The 16,490-nt window shown below is 42.7% G+C and overlaps 1 protein-coding gene across 3 annotated transcripts in view; it reads left to right on the top strand.

The window, feature by feature from the left end:
* Window positions 1–16,490, top strand: part of mypn (myopalladin) — a 414,790-nt gene that overhangs the window by 304,100 nt on the left and 94,200 nt on the right. Inside the window, exon 2 of one of the 3 annotated variants that reach the window (XM_068052412.1) lies at window positions 5,423–5,474. The exons of the other annotated variants lie outside the window; for them this stretch is intronic. The gene's annotated coding sequence lies outside the window, so the exon portion shown is untranslated. The remainder of the gene's footprint in view (window positions 1–5,422; window positions 5,475–16,490) is intronic. 3 annotated transcript variants of the gene reach the window in all.

Here is a 16,490-nt window from a genome sequence, read left to right as displayed (position 1 = left end):
ACATATAGGCACTGGGAAAGAGCGACATGATTGAGCCCAAGGGTAAAGGGGTACATACGAACATGCAAATTAGAAGCAGGAGTAGGCCATTCAGCCCCTCGCACCTGCTCCGTCATTCAACAAGATCATGGCTGATCTGGTTGTAACCTCAACACCACATTTCCGCCTGCCCCGGATAACCTTTCATCCCCTTATTTATCACGAATCTATCTACCTCAGCCTTAAAAATATTCAGAGTCTGCTTTCACTACCTTTTGAGGAAGAGAGTTCCAAAGACTCATGACCCTTTGAGAGAAATAATTTCTCCTCATCTCTGTCTTAAATGGACGACTCCTTATTTTTAAACAGTGACCCCCTAGTTCTAGATTCTTCTGCAAGGGGAAACACCCTGTCAAGACCCCTCAAGATCTTATATGTTTTAATCAAGTCGCTTCTTACTCTCCTAAACTCCAGCGGATACAATCCTAACTTGTCCAACCTTTCCTCATAAGACAACCTGCCCATTCCAGGTATTAGTCTAGTAACCCTTCTCTGAACTGCTTCCAATACATTTACATCCTTCCTTAAATAAGGAGGCCAATACTGCACACAATATTCCAGATGTGGTCTCACTAATACCCTGTATAACTGAAGCATAACCTCCCTACTTTTGTATTCAATTCCTCTTGCAATAAACAATAACATTCTATTAGCTTTCCTAATTATTTGCTGTACCTGCATACTAACCTTTTGAGATTCATGCCCGAGGACACCCAGATTCCTCTGCATCCTCTGCCAGGACATTGAGTAAATTTAAGGAGGAGATAGACAGATTTTTAATTAGCAATGGGTTGAAGGGTTATGGAGAATGGGCAGGAAAGTGCAGTTGAGGCCGAGATGAGATCAGCCATGATCGTATTGAATGGCGGAGCAGGCTCAAGGGGCTCAATTATCTACTCATGCTCCTAGTTCTTATGTTCTTAACTCAGAGCTCTGCAATCTCTCACCATTTAGATAAAATGCTTCTTTTTTATTCTTCCTGCCAAAATGGACATTTTCCCACATTATACTCCATTTGCCAGATCTTTGCCCATTCACTTAAACTATCTATATCCCTTTGTAGCCTCCTTATGTCCTCTTCACAACTTACTTTCCTACCTATCTTTGTGCCATCAGCAAATTTAGCAACCATACCTTAGGTCCCTTCATCCAAATCATTTATATAACTTGTAGTAGTTGAGGCCCCAGCACTGATCCCTGCAGCACAACACTGATAACATTTTGCCAACCAGAAAATGACCCATTTATGCCTTCTATCTGTTTCCTGTCAGCCAGCCAATCTTCTATCCATTCCAATATGTTACTCCATATACCATGAGCTTTTATTTTCCTCAGTAACCTTTGATGTGGCACTTTATCAAGTGCCTTCAGGAAATCTACGTACAGTACATCCACCGGTTCCCCTTTATCCATAGCACATGTTTTTTCTTCAAAGAGCTCCAATAACTTGGTTAAACATGATTTCCCTTTCTCAAAACCATGTTGACTCTGCCTGATTACCTTGAATTTTTCTAAGTGCCCTGCTATAACGTCTTTAATAATATCTTCTAACATTTTCCCCATGACAGATGTTAAGCTAACTGGCCTGTAGTTTCCTGCTTTCTGTCTCCCTCTCTTTTTGAATAAAGAAGTTACATTTGCTATTTTCCAATCTAATGGAACCTTCCCCAAATCTAGGGAATTTTGGAAAATTAAAACCAAGGCATCAACTATCTCACTAGCCACTTCTTTTAAGACCCTAGGATGAAGTCCATCAGGACTCAGGGACTTGTCAGCCTGGGTGAGCTGTGAGGAAACATTAGAGAGGCTTATGCACAACTGTTTAGAACGAAGGCAGTTAAGGGAGTACCTTCCTGAACTATATAAAATATTAAGTAGCAGACATAAATGGTAACATCAGAATGTTACTTCAAATAAAGCCACTCAACAGGGTAGAAGAAACAAAAATGTTGAGGTCAGTCAAAATACAGTTGGAAGCTGACATGGGACTTTTCGAGTACAAGAGGGATGAGGTTGGTACTAGAGGGATGAGATTCAATGAAAAGTTTGTGTACTAGAGGGATGAAGTTCAATGAAAAGCATGGGTCCTAGAGCAATGAGATTCAGTGGGAAGTTTGGAACAACCATAGCTCAGTTGATAGCACACACCATTGAGTCAGTAGGTTATGGGTTCAAATGGCACTCCTGAAAGTTGAGCATAAAAATCGAGGATGGCACTCTAGTGCAGTACTGCACTGCTGGAAGTGCCGTCTTTTGGATGAGATGTTAAACCGTGACCCTATCTGCCCTCTCAGGTGGATGTAAAAGATCCCACAAAACTATTTTGATGAAGAGCAGGGGGGTTATCCCCAGTGTCCTGGACAATATTTATCCCTCAATCAATGTCACTAAAACCGATTATCTGGTCATTATGACATTGTTATCTGTGGGAGCTTGCTGTGTACAAATTGGCTACCGCATTTCCTTCATTACAACGGTGATTACTCTTTCGAGGTATTTCATTGGCTGTAAAGTGCTTTGGGATGTCCTAAGGCCATGAAAGGTTCAATATAAATGCAAGTATTTTTTACAAGAGGAATGGGATTCAGTGGTAAAGTTGGGTATAAGAGGGTGATGTTCAATGGGAAAGTGCAGGTACAAGAGGGATGAAGTTCAGTTGGAGGGTTGGGGAATGACAGCAAGGGGCTTCGATGAAAAAGTAAAGAGTAGGAGAGGGATGGGTTGAATGACCAAGACTTTTTATGGTCTTAAGGTTCTTTTATACTTGTGCCATACTGCATCCATCTTCAGCATTATAAGCTATACGGTTTTGTATTTGGACTGCAGCATGTTTCACCATGCATGCTAATCTTTACTTTTATATGGAGATTCACAGGGAGTAACTGAAACAGACCAGCTCCCTGAAACTTGTGGAGCACCCAACAGACACAGCATGTGCATCTGCAGTTAGCTGTGTTCGTATAGTAACATTTTGCAGTTAAGTAGAACCTGTAATGTTTAGAAACATCATTAAGCACATGATAGAGGCATAAGGGAAAGAGTGCCTATGTTGGGGAACTATATAAATGCAAGTTATTTAGGGACTGCAGCTGACTGAGAACACACTGTAATGCAAACACATCTTTAAAGAATTGATTGCAAAATATGACTGGGTGAGAAAACAACTCTCCCTGAAGGAGTCTATCTCTAGGCATCTCTCATATAGGTTAGCCTCCATATTCGTCACTCTTTAAGTCATAGAATCATGGAGTTATACAGCACAGAAACGGGCCCTTTGGCCCATCGTGTCTGTGCTGGCCATCAAGCACCTATCTATTCTAATCTCATTTTCCAGCACTTGGCCCGTAGCCTAGTATGTTATGGCATTTCAAGTGCTCATCTAAATACTTCTTAAATGTAGTGTGGGTTCCTGCCTCTTCCACCCCTTCAGGCAGTGTGGTCCAAATTCCAGCCACCCTCTGGGTGAAAAACTTTTTCTTCAAATCCCCTCTAAATCTTCTGCCCCTTACCTTAAATCTATGTGCCCTGGTTATTGACCCCTCCGCTAAGGGAAAAAGTTTCTTCCTATCTATCCTATCAATGCCTCTCATAATTTTGTATACTCAATCAGGTCCGCCCTCAGCCTTCTCTGCTCTAAGGAAAACATCCCTAGCCTATCCAGTCTCTCTTCATAGCTGAAATGCTCCAGCCCAGGCAACATCTCCAGTGCAATCACATCCTTCCTATAGTGTTTTGACCATAACTGTACATAGTACTCCAGCTGCTCTTGCAAAATATCTGATAATCTGTTGATGTGAAATTTATTTTAATTCATATATGTGAATACATTGGAGGTCTTTTTGTATATCCAGAATCAAAGCATTAGGATTCGTGCTGTTTGGTTATGTTCTTATGCTGTGTTTGGACCAGAATTTTCTGGGAAAGTAACGGCAAGTTTAATGTGTACAGCCCAGTGTGTAATTAGCCCAGTAATTTGTGGATAAAATACAGTATGAGTTGCAAGTTTCCACAGACTGCTTGACAATTTGCACCATTCCTTGCAAAAACAGCAGCTCGCTGTCAACCTCCCCATGAATTTCAAGAAATCACTGTTGAAACAAATTAAACTAGCCACATAATGTTAGGGCTGGTACTTAACAACATAAGGACCTTTTTAATGACAAGATTGATGTTCCTGCAATGCCACTCAATGTCTCTGCCCCGTTAAGGGAACAATTGAAACTGTGGAGTCCCATTCCTACAGATAATAAATTGTTCCTAGAGGTTTTCAAAATTTAAATTATTTTAATTTTGTTTTTCTGATTTTTTTCATTCTCTTTTTTCTCTCTCTTAATTCAATCTTTCCCTCTCTTTATTTTTCTTTCCAAACCTAATTTGACTCTAATTCACCCAATTTCCTTCTCTGTTGTTCCTCTGTTCCTTTTGCAATCCTTAAATCTCATTGGATAAGGAGATAGACTGTTGATCCTGTCATTCACCAAGGTCCCAGATGTCCTGTTGCCTTTGCTGCACTGTCATCAGCCTGCATTTCCAGCAGATTAAAGGGAAAAATCAATATGGGCTGAAGGGCACACCACGAGATGCCCTGCTCCAGCACATTCTGGGCAAATGAGTATTGAAAATTATAGGCCAATTGTGAAAATGGACTGAATTTATTCTAATTTCTCAAGAGCTGTAGTGTTATTATTCATTCTTGTGCTTGCAGAATTGCAGTGTCAGTTAGTAGCCAATTTGCTTAAAGAAAAAGATATTTTTGTTTGTGCTTACAAGAACTACTTAAAAGTGAGCTTTATGGTCTGATATTGAGCAGCGTTTCTCAAAGAGGGCTATATGGGAAGAGTATTAGATTTCAGTTGCACACACAAGTCAGGAAGTCATTTGAAGCTGCAATAGTGGCAGCTGCAAAACACAGAATCACAGAAGTGTTACAGCGCAGAAGGAGGCCATTTGGCCCATCATGTCCGCACTGGCTCTCTGAAAGAGCAATTCCCTCAGTCCCATTCCCCTGCCTTCTCCCCATAACCCTGCACATTCTTCCTTTTCATATAACTGTTGAATTCCCTTTTGAATGCTTCAATTGAACCTGCCTCCACCAGTTTCTCCGGCAGCGCATTCCAGACCTTAACCACTCACTACGTGAAAAAAGTTTTCCTCATGTCATTTTTGCAAACAGAGTAGCATTTATATTAACTTTAATGGATGCAGGTCTTTTTTGATGAATTATTGCAGACTGAAAGGTCTTGGGAAAACTAGACCCTGCAGGAATTAAAAGTAATTACAAAAGGAACCATCCATTTGAAACACAAATTTCAGGTTATAAAGAAAGGAAACTTAATGTCCTGTTTAGAGAGCTTCTAAATAACTGTCTATTTATCGATTTCAGCTTTTGACTCAGATTCTTATGAAAGTAAGGATTGGAATTATTGTACACGAAGGTTAGTGATGTTATTGTGCACTGATCCGATTGTTTGTTGAACCACCATTTGATTTTACCAGGTATTAATAAATATGTGTGAATAATATGTGACAAGGGGCAAATCACATTGTCTAATAATATTCCAACTCCAGCTATTTCTTCTTTCTCACTACCATCACATATCTGCTTTATGTGTAATTCCGATTTGTATGGTGACATGCAGGTCCCCACCTGACAAGAATGAGGCACATTAATTTTGCCACATGGACATTAAATTTCAAATTGTTGCTGGGAAGAAAAGAAGGCCTGTGACAAGAGGTTGCCAGGCCCCTAGCTGTAAAGACATTTTTGCATATTAACAGACAGTACTTAGAACAAATGAGCTATCCCTTGCTCCAATACAATCCACAAACATACGTGGTCAAACCTGTTATTCACATGACTAACCTACTTGGCAGTCTGGGTTTTTTTCTGAATTGTAGAGTTTTGAACTGAGAACCTGCGGAAAGCTGTTTTGCTCCTGGATTGATAAGACCTCTCCTGACTGACCCGGCACAGCCTCTCCTGTCTGCTCCTATCTCTTTCTCATGGAACTCCAAAACCTGCTGAAGACTTATGAACCAAGAGAGAAAAGTCTCCTACATTGAACAAGGTTTAAGAAGAATACTGGGCCCCAATGAAAAGCAAGACCTATCTACAATCAAGGACTCTACAGCGAGCTTGAAGCATAGTAACAAAAAAACCCTCTTCAGAGATTGCCTCAAACTTTTCCACTTTATTTTTCTTCTCTTTTCTGTCCCTGTTTGCATGTATGTATCGCGTACGCATGCTAGCGTGGGGGCATCATGTATCTGCAGGCGTTAACCGAAATAGAGTTTAAGTTTAATAAATTTCAATCTTTCTTCTTTTAACCTAAGAAAACCTGTTTGTGTACTGGTTTCTTTGCCTTATAATTGGAAAGCGGTGAACAAGGATTCACCAAGGGGGAGCTAAAAACCTAATTTGTTTAAAATTTAAACCCTGTTACAGTAAGACCAAAGAAGGGTGAAAGGGAACCCTGACCTCTTTCTCACCTGGTCATAACAATGGGCTTGTGGCACAAAATCAAAATACTAGTTCAGTGAAGTCTATCTAAAACAATCATTCATCACTACAAAAAATGTTCCCGGCAGGTAGTCTTCCCAGCTGGGAGTGCATTTCTGGAAATCATGGGTGCACTCCCTGTAGTTTTCCATCCATTGAATTTAATTCCATTCATTAGGAAAGCTGTGAGGAGTGTGGCCACAATTTTTTGATACTTGCCAGTGGACCTGGCTCCTGACTGGGAAGGCGATTTGTTTGATATTTCTATAGTTAACAACTAACCAAGCCTGGAAAGAGGTGACAGGCTGTTTGAAGGATGTGTTGGAAAGCAGTAAAGCAGTCTCCAAATTTGTTAGTTCCCATTAAAAATAATTATGTATTTAAAATAATTATGAAATGTGGTCTTTTAAGCAGCTTAGTGCCATATCTATATTGCAAACAGAATACATTCTGGGAACTATCAGAGTACCCAGTTTATTGAGGTTGGAGGGGGATGGGAGAGTTCCAGAACTCACCTGTTATTGTCCAGTTATTCTCACCAATGGTCCAACTGGCTATTGAACTGTCCTCCATTGAGATTCTTACACAGCAGGAGGGAGAAGGGAGAGAGTCTAAGAAAGGACAATTTTGTAAGTTCGTAAACCACTTGGTACAATATTTTACTAAACTTTTTAAATAGCAATTCAGTACATACTTCCCTTTGTATATTTGTATTTGTTTCCTGATATACTGTAATGCTTTCTATGCTAAACTTCAATGGGAAAATATAATTTGTTGTCCTGAATCTAAACAGCATGCTTAACTGAAGTGGTCAAGATCAGTTTAGTAAAGAGGGATTAAATATATTCATGAAGACTGTCATTTTGCAATTGTTTAAAAAATTATCAGGTCATTTATACTTTCAATTCTGTCACCGAGTTTTATTTTCCTGAGGTGATGACTATTCTACAGTGTTCATTGCATCATGCGCCTTCCCCACCCTCCCAGCCAATTAGGACATAGCACCCAGATGTGACTGTTGCTAAGGTTACTTTAATTCCAGCAATAAGCCAGTTTCGCTTGCATAAACATAACGTTGGTTGGCAAATCTAGGCCTGCATTTGAGCTGCAGGTATGGTGGGCTCTGTACTCTATTAATAATCAAAGCATGCAGCCAAACAGAACTACTTCAGTTTCAGTGATTGATCAGCACAAAGTTAAACTATTATCTGCAGGTAAATATTAGCATTTCTTTTATTGAATTCAAGCAAACAGCATAATCAGAGGCAGTATTTTCACAGGCAACATAAAACACAGCTGTTATTTTTGTTTCCCTTTGGATGATGGCTGTCCCTTTGAGCTCATTGTTTGTTGAATTATTTAATACAACAGGCCAAGAAGCTGAAACAGTAAGAAAATTGAATGCTTTTTTCGCTTATTTAAAATTTTTAACCTAAGATTTTTGGCATGCACATACTGGCCAGTTTTTGGGATATCTAATGATGATATTTGGGAATGGGTGAATAATTTGGGGGAATTGTCCCACGATTCCCTCGCACATCCTCGAGGCAGGCACTGCCCATGCCTGAACCATGCATTTCCAAGATTTACCCTGTGATTTTTATGAATCTCAATAAATAAAGGCTAGTGCCATTGTTGCTTAAGTCATATATCTTCCCTTTGATGACTGAACTAACCTGGTTGTGGTGAAATCAGCATGTTATTTGTTAATTGAAGGATTCTGATGCTTTTACGTCATTACTCTACCCCCAATCAGCCACCTCCAGTACTATTATTTTTCAATTTCATTTACCAAGCACCACTAATCATTCTTAGCTCTCATTTACCAGGCCCTTACAGTACTAATTATTCCTTGTTCTTGTTTGCCAAGCCCCTCCAAGCTCGTCCAATACTAATCATTCCGCAAAAGCAAAATACTGCAGATGCTGGAAATCTGATACAAAACATAAAATGCTGGAAATACTCAGCGGGTCTGGCAGCAGCTGTGGAGAGAGAAACAAAGTTAATGTTTCAGGTCAATGAAAGTTCTCGTACATTTATTGATCCCTTGGCTTAATTGATCAGTTGCAGTCAGAAAATAAATTGCAATTATTTTTAATTCATTTGAGGGATGTGGGCTTCGCTGGCTAGGCCAGCATTTATGCCCATCCCTAATTGTCCTTGAGAAGGTGGTGGTGAGCTGCCTTTTTGAACTGCTGCAGTCCTTGGGGTGCTGTTAGGAAGGGAGTTCCAGGATTTTGACCCAACGACAGTGAAGGAATGGCGATATATTTCCAAGTCAGGATGGTGTGTGGCTTGGAGGAGAACTTGCAGGTGGTGGTGTTTCCATGCATCTGCTGCCCTTGACCTTCCAGGTGATAGAGGTCGCAGGTTTGGAAAGAGTCTTGGTGAGTTGCTGCACTGCATCTTGTAGATGGTACACGCTGCTGCCACTGTGCATCGGTGGTGTCGGGAGTGAATGTTGAAGGTGGTGAATGGGGTACCAATCAAGCGGGCTGCTTTGTCCTGGATGATGTTGAGCTTCTTGAGTGTTGTTGGAGCTGCACCCATCCAGGTAAGTGGAGAGTATTCCATCACACTCCTGACTTGTGCCTTGTAGATGGTGGGCAGGCATTTAAGAGACAAGAGGTGAGTGACTTGTCACAGAATTCTCAGCCTTTGACCTGCTCTTATAGTCACAGCATTTATGTGGCTGGTCCAGTTCAGTTTCTGGTCAATGGTAATCCCCAGGATGTTGATAGTGGACGATTCAGTGATAGTACTACCATTGAACATCATGGGAGATGGTTAGATTCTTTCTTGTTTGAGATGGTCATTGCCTAGCAGTTGTGTGGCGCGAATGTTATTTGCCACTTATCAGCTCAAGCCTGGATATTGTCCAGGTCTTGCTGCTTGTGGACATGAGCTGCTTCAGTATCTGAGGAGTCACGAATAATACTGAACATTGTGCAATCGTCAGCAAACATGCCCATTTCTGACCTTATGATGGAGGGAAGGTCATTGATGAAGCAGCTGAAGATGGTTGGGCCCAGGACACTAACCTAAGGAACTCCTGCAGTGATGTCCTGGGACTGAGATGATTAACCTCCAACAACCACAACCATCTTACTTTGCGCTAGGTATGACTCCAACCAGTGGAGAGTTTCCTCTGATTCCCATTGATTCCAATTTTGCTTGGGATCCTTAATGCCATACCTGGTCAAATGCTGCCTTGATGTCACAGGCAGTCACTCTCACCTCACCTCTTGAGTTCAGCTCTTTTATTCGTGTTTGGACCAAGGCTGTAATGAGGTCAGGAGCTGAGTGGCCCTGGCGGAACCCAAACTGAGCGTTAGTGAGCAGGTTATTGCTGAGCAACTGCTGCTTGATAGCATTGTCAACGACACCTTTCATCACTTTGCTGATGATTGAGAGTAGACTGATGGGGCGGTAATTGGCCAGGCTGGATTTGTCCTGCTTTTTGTGCACAGGACATACCTGGGCAATTTTCCACATTGGCGGGTGGGTGCCAGTATTGTAGCTGTACTGGAACAGCTTGGCTAGGGGCACAGCTAGTTCTGGAGCACAAGTCTTCAGTACTATTGCCGGAACGTGGTCAAGGCCCATCGCCTTTGCAGTATCCAGTGCCTTCAACTGCTTCTTGATATCACATGGAGTGAATCGGATTGGCTGAAGACTGGCATCTGTGATGCTGGGGACCTCAGGAGGAGGTCGAGATTAGATTAGATTAGAGATACAGCACTGAAACAGGCCCTTCGGCCCACCGAGTCTGTGCCGAACATCAACCACCCATTTATACTAATCCTACACTAATCCCATATTTCTACCAAACATCCCCACCTGTCCCTATATTTCCCTACCACCTACCTATACTAGTGACAATTTATAATGGCCAATTTACCTATCAACCTGCAAGTCTTTTGGCAGGAAACCGGAGCACCCGGAGAAAACCCACGCAGACACAGGGAGAACTTGCAAACTCCACACAGGCAGTACCCGGAATCGAACCCGGGTCCCTGGAGCTGTGAGGCTGCGGTGCTAACCACTGCGCCACTGTGCCACCCGGCACTTCTGGCTGAAGATGGATGCAAATACTTCAACCTTGTCTTTTGCACTGTTGTTCTGGGCTCGCCCATCATTGAGGATGGGGATATTTGTGGAGCCTCCTCCTCCTGTCAGTTGTTTAATTGCTCACCACCATTCACGACTGGATGTGACAGGACTGCAGAGCTTAGGTCTGATCCATTGGTTGTGGGATCACTTAACCCTGTCTATTGCGTGCTACCTTCTGCTGTTTGGCATGCAAGTAGTCCTTTGTTGTAGCTTCAGTAGGCTGGCACCTCATTTTGAGGTATGCCTGGTGCTGCTCCTGGCATGCCCCCCTGCACTCGTCATTGAAACAGGGTTGGTCCCCTGGCTTGATGGTAATGGTAGAGTGGGAAATATACCGGGCCATGAGGTTACAGATTGTGGTTGCATACAATTCCACTGCTGCTGATGGCCCACAGTGCCTCATGGAAGCCCAGTTTTGAGTTGCTAGATCTGTTAAAATCTATCCCATTTAGCACAGTGGTAGTGCAACACAACATGATGGAGGGTAGCCTCAATGGGAAGACGGGACTTTGTCTCCACAAGGACTGTGCAGTGGTCACTCCTACCAATACTGTCATGAACAGATTCATCTGCAACAGGTAGATTGGTGAGGATGAGGTCATGTATGTTTTTCCCTCTTGTTGGCTCCCTCAGCACCTGCCACAGACCCAGTCTAGCAGCTTTGTCTTTCAGGACTTGGCCAGTAGTGGTGCTACCAAGCCACTCTTGGTGATGGACATTGAAGTCCCCCACCCAGATTACATTCTGTGCCCCTGGTACACCAATTAGTGTTCAACCTCTGGTGATGGTGGTGTCTGGAACATTGTAAGGTATGATTCCATGAGTATGACTATGGCAGTCTATTGCTTGACTAATCTGTGGGACAGCTCTCCCAATTTTGGCACAAGCCCCCCAGATGTTAGTAAGGAGGACTTTGCAGGGTCTACAGGGCTCAGTTTGCTGTTGTCAGTGCCTAGGGCGATACCGAATGGTCTGTCCGGTTTCATTCCTTTTCTGGGGCTTTGTAGTGGCTTGCTAGGCCATTTCAGAGGGCATTTAAGCATCAACCACATTGCTGTGGGTCTGGAGTCACATGTAGGCCAGACCAGGTAAGGATGGCAGACTTCCTTCCCTAAAGGACTTTAGTGAACCAGTTGGGTTTTTATGACAATCAACAATGTAGTTTCATGGTCACCATTAGACTAGATTTTTTAATTCCAGATTTATTCATTGAATTCAAATTTCACCTTCTGCTGTGGTGGGATTCAAACCTTTGTCCCCAGAGCATTAGACTGGGGCTCTGGGTTACTAGTCTAGTGACATTGTCTCCCCGAAGTGTTAATGGAGAGAAGGTTCCCAGGACTTCTCATGAGAATAAGGAAGGGTCAATGACTTTTCTCTTTCCTGTTGCTAACCTTTGGCTTTCAGTTGCATTGCTCACTAACACAAATGCATTGTAGATCTGGTTTTTCAGTCTCCATGTCTCGTAGTCTTGAACAGAATGGCTGATCAGAGGTTGGAAAAGCTCAGGGACATCCTTAACACGAGATTCTTCCCACTTTTCCCTTGCATGTCACCTTTGGGGTTTTTGTCTGAAGTGCTTTTTCCCAACATATGCAACAACTTCATTTAAATCTTTTAATACATTTAAATTAATCATAACCCAACTTTCTCGTGGCTAACAGAAGGATTCTGCTGGCCGTTTCCATTGTCTATCTGCAGTGAAGTTAATTGGAAACCATGTGCAGTCGTGCTCTTTTAAGGGGCTTTTTAGCCATTTTTTAATTTGCAATTTTACAGAATATTTTTGCTCCTCATTTTTATCATAATTTTGTTTTGGCATTTTTATGAAAGTTTTCACTTTTTAAAAGAACTTGGTTACATGTTTATGTGGAATCTAAATAGCTGATTATTGTCTGTTCACTGTAAAACCGACTGTAATTGAATCATTTGGAAGTCATTGGCTGAAGAGCAAGAAGACTGTGCATGATGAAACGATTCTCCCAATACAAACTTTCTTAAGAGCTCAGCGAATGACAAAGCATCTAGATGCGAGCTACAGTCTGAGCTGGCGAGTCAAGTTAAAATTAATAATGGAGAATGGTTTCAAAGCATGCCAAGTACAATATTTCTTTTTTGAAATGTAGAGAAATGTAGAAAATAAGCAGACACCATATCCACTGCCCCTATACAGTAGACCATCAAGCATGCTTATAAACCCTGAAACGCTCACCCAGCGTGAGGAATTGGTTCTGCGTGTCAGCAGAGAGTGAGTTGGAGAGCTGTGCTGTCTGCTGCTGAAGGATGATGTTCTGAATGTGAGCTCCCAGTGGAAAGCCTCATCCATGGGAAGCATATATCAGGGAATTGTGGGATTACCCTGCATGATTTAACTTCTATCATTTTTATTTTTAAGCCATCCATTTGACAAATTAGCAGCCAACCTGCTGCAGTGATTTGCCTTTTAAGGTCGATTATTCTGTCTCTGCCTCCTTCCAGGCTGATATAGAGATCAATTGCAGTATCAGCCAATGTGCTTTTCTTTTTCCATTATTCATTCTCCAATGTGGGCATCGTTGGCAAGACCAGCATTTATTGTCCATCCCTAGCTACCCTTGAGTAAGTGGTGGTGAGCCACTTTCTTGAACTGCTGCAGGCCATGTGGTGAAGCTATTCCCAACTTGCTATTAGGTGCATAGTTCTAGGATGTTGACCCAGTGACAATGAATGAATGGCAATATATGTCCAAGTCAGGACAGTGTGTGACTTGGAAATGAAATTGAAGATGGTGGTGTTCCAATATGTCTGCTCCTTCTAGTTGGTCAAGGTCACAGGTTTGGCAGGTGCTGTCAAAGAAGCCTTGGTGAGTTTCTGCATTGCATCTTGTAGATGGTACATACTGAAACCATGGTGGGCCGATGGTAGAGGGAGTGAATGTTTAAGATGGGCTGCAGATCAAGCGGACTGCTTTGTCCTGGATTCTGTCGCGTTTCTTAAGCGGCGTTGGAGCTGCACTCATCCAGCCAAGTGGAGAGTATTCCATCACACTCCTGACTTGTGCCTTTTAGACGGTGTAAAGATTTTGGGAATCAAGAGATGAGTTATTTGCCACAGAATGCCCAACCTCTGACCTGCTTTTGTAGCCTCAGCATTTATATGGCTGGTCCAGTTAAGTTTTTGGTCAATGGTGACCCCACAGGATGTTGACAGTGTAAATTTTGATGATGGTAATCTTATTGAATGTCAAGAGGAGGTGATTAGACTCTTGTTGGCAATGGTCATTCCCTGGCACTTATGTAGCATGATTGTTATTTGCCACTTAACAGCCCAAGCCTGAATGTTGCCTAGGTCTTAGGCATAGAGTTATACAACACAGAAGCAGGCCCTTCGGCCCATCGTGTCCATGCCGGCCATCAAGCACCTAACTATTCTAATCCCATTTTCCAGCACTTGGCCCATAGCCTTGTATGCTATGGCGTTTCAAGTGCTCATCTAAACACTTCTTAAATGTTGTGAGGGTCCTTGCCTCTACCACCTCTTCAGGCAGTGCGTTCCAGATTCCAACCACCCTCTGGGTGAAAAATATTTTCCTCAAATCCCCTCTAAACCCTTACCTTAAATTTATGTGCCCTGGTTATTGACCCCTCCGCTAAGGGAAAAAGTTTCTTCCTATCTAACCTATCAATGCCCCTCATAATTTTGTATACCTCAATCATGTCCCCCCTCAGCTTTCTCTGCTCTAAGGAAAACAACCCTAGCCTTTTCAGTCTCTCTTCATAGCTGAAATGCTCCAGCCCAGGCAACATCCTGGTCTTGTTGCATATAGACACGAATTGTTTATTGTCTGAGGAGTTGCAAATGGAACTGAACACTGTGCAATCATCAGTGAGCATCCCCACTTCATGTCAATTGTATGTTAATTGGGTGTTTAATTATATTCCGCTGGTGGGCATTAATTGGGGATTCACTTGTACTATATATAGAAGACTGAAACTATGTGGGCTGAGTTAGGAGATGTATGTTTATCATGTGTGTCTCTGTAAATAAAAGCTTATAAAGTGTGTAAAGACGAGGCTGCAGTTCTATCCTTCACCGCCTGGTTATCTACGGTATAACACTTCTGTGTTATGATAGAGCAAAAGTCATTGATGAAGCAGCCAAAGATAGTTAGGTCTAGGACATTGGCCTGAGGAACTCCTACAGTGATGTCCCGGGGATGAGCTGATTGGCCTCCAACAACTATAACCATCTTCCTTTGTGCTAGGTATCATTCTAACCAAAGTTTTGCCCTTGATCCACATTGACTTCAATTTTGCTAGGGCTCCTTGATGCCACACTCAGTCAAATGCTGCCTTGGTGTCAAGAGGAGTCACTCTCACTTCACCTCTGGAATTCAGCTCTTTAGTAACGGTATTTTAGTGGACAGGACATACCTAGTCAATTTTCCACTTTGCTGGGTAGATGCCAGCTGTACTGGAACAGCTTGGCTAGTGGTGTGAGTAGGTCTTGTGCACAGATCTTCTGTACTGCAGCTGAGGTCTTTTCAGGGCCCATAGCCTTTGCTCTATCCAGTGCCCTCAACCATTTCTTATCATGTGGAGTGAATCGAATTGGCTGAAATCTGATATCTATGACGCTGAGACCTCCGGAGAGGCAAAGATGGATCATCCACCTGGCACTTCTGTCTGAATATGTTTGCAAACGGCTCAGCCTTGTCTTTTGCATTGACAGCTGGGCTCCACCATCATTGAAAATGGAACTTTTTCCTCATGTTACTTGTTTAATTGTCCACCACTATTCAAGAGTGAATGTGATAGGACTGCAGAGCTTTGACCTCATCGTTGGTTATGGGATTGCTTAGCACTCTCTATAACATGCAGCTTCTGCTGTTTAGCATGCATATTGTCCTGTATAGTAGCTTCACCAGCTTGACACCTCATTTTCAGTTACGTCTTGTGTGGCACTTGGCATGCTCTTCTTTACTCCTCATTGAACCAGAGTGGGTCCCCTGGCTTGATGGTGATGGTAGAGTGAGTAATATACCAGGCCATGAGGTTACAGATTTTTTTTTTTTTTTTAATTTCCAAAATATACTTTATTCATAAAAATCTGTAAAAATTACATTGCCAAACAGTTTCCAAACAGCACCAAAAAATACAAACATTGCAAGGGAGATCAGTTTCCTTCAATACTGTCATGAGTTTCTTCCCAACCCTTCTGTTTCACAATTGTCATGTCAATTACAGTTTTACATTTACAGCAATTGAGAATATTAACGATACAGTTCGAGGGGTTTCCCATTGATCCAGCCCCTCAGTCCATCTTGGTGGGGGAACCTTACACTGTGGTCTTTCCCCATTGAGCCTTTGCTGCGGCTGCCCCAAGCTTTAGTGCGTCCCTCAGCACGTAGTCCTGGACCTTGGAATGTGCCAGTCTGCAACATTCGGTGGTGGACAACTCTTTGCGCTGGAAGACCAGCAAGTTTCGGGCAGACCAAAGGGCGTCTTTCACCGAATTGATAGTCCTCCAGCAGCAGTTGATGTTTGTCTCGGTGTGCGTCCCTGGGAACAGCCCGTAGAGCACAGACTCCTGTGTTACAGAGCTGCTTGGGATGAACCTTGACAAAAACCACTGCATCTCTTTCCACACCTGCTTTGCAAAGGCACATTCCAGGAGGAGGTGGGCAACCGTCTCTTCCCCACCACAGCCAATGCGGGGGCACTGTGCGGAGGGGGCGAGACTTCGGGTGTGCATGAAGGATCTGACGGGGAGGGCCCTTCTCACCACCAGCCAAGCTACGTCTTGGTGCTTGTTACAGATTGTGGTTCAATAGTCCACAGCACCTCAATGATGCCCAGTT

The sequence above is a fragment of the Heterodontus francisci genome, chromosome 20, assembly GCF_036365525.1.
Source record: "Heterodontus francisci isolate sHetFra1 chromosome 20, sHetFra1.hap1, whole genome shotgun sequence".
Taxonomy (NCBI): Eukaryota; Metazoa; Chordata; class Chondrichthyes; order Heterodontiformes; family Heterodontidae; genus Heterodontus; species Heterodontus francisci.
This window is presented reverse-complemented; position numbering and strand designations above follow the sequence as displayed.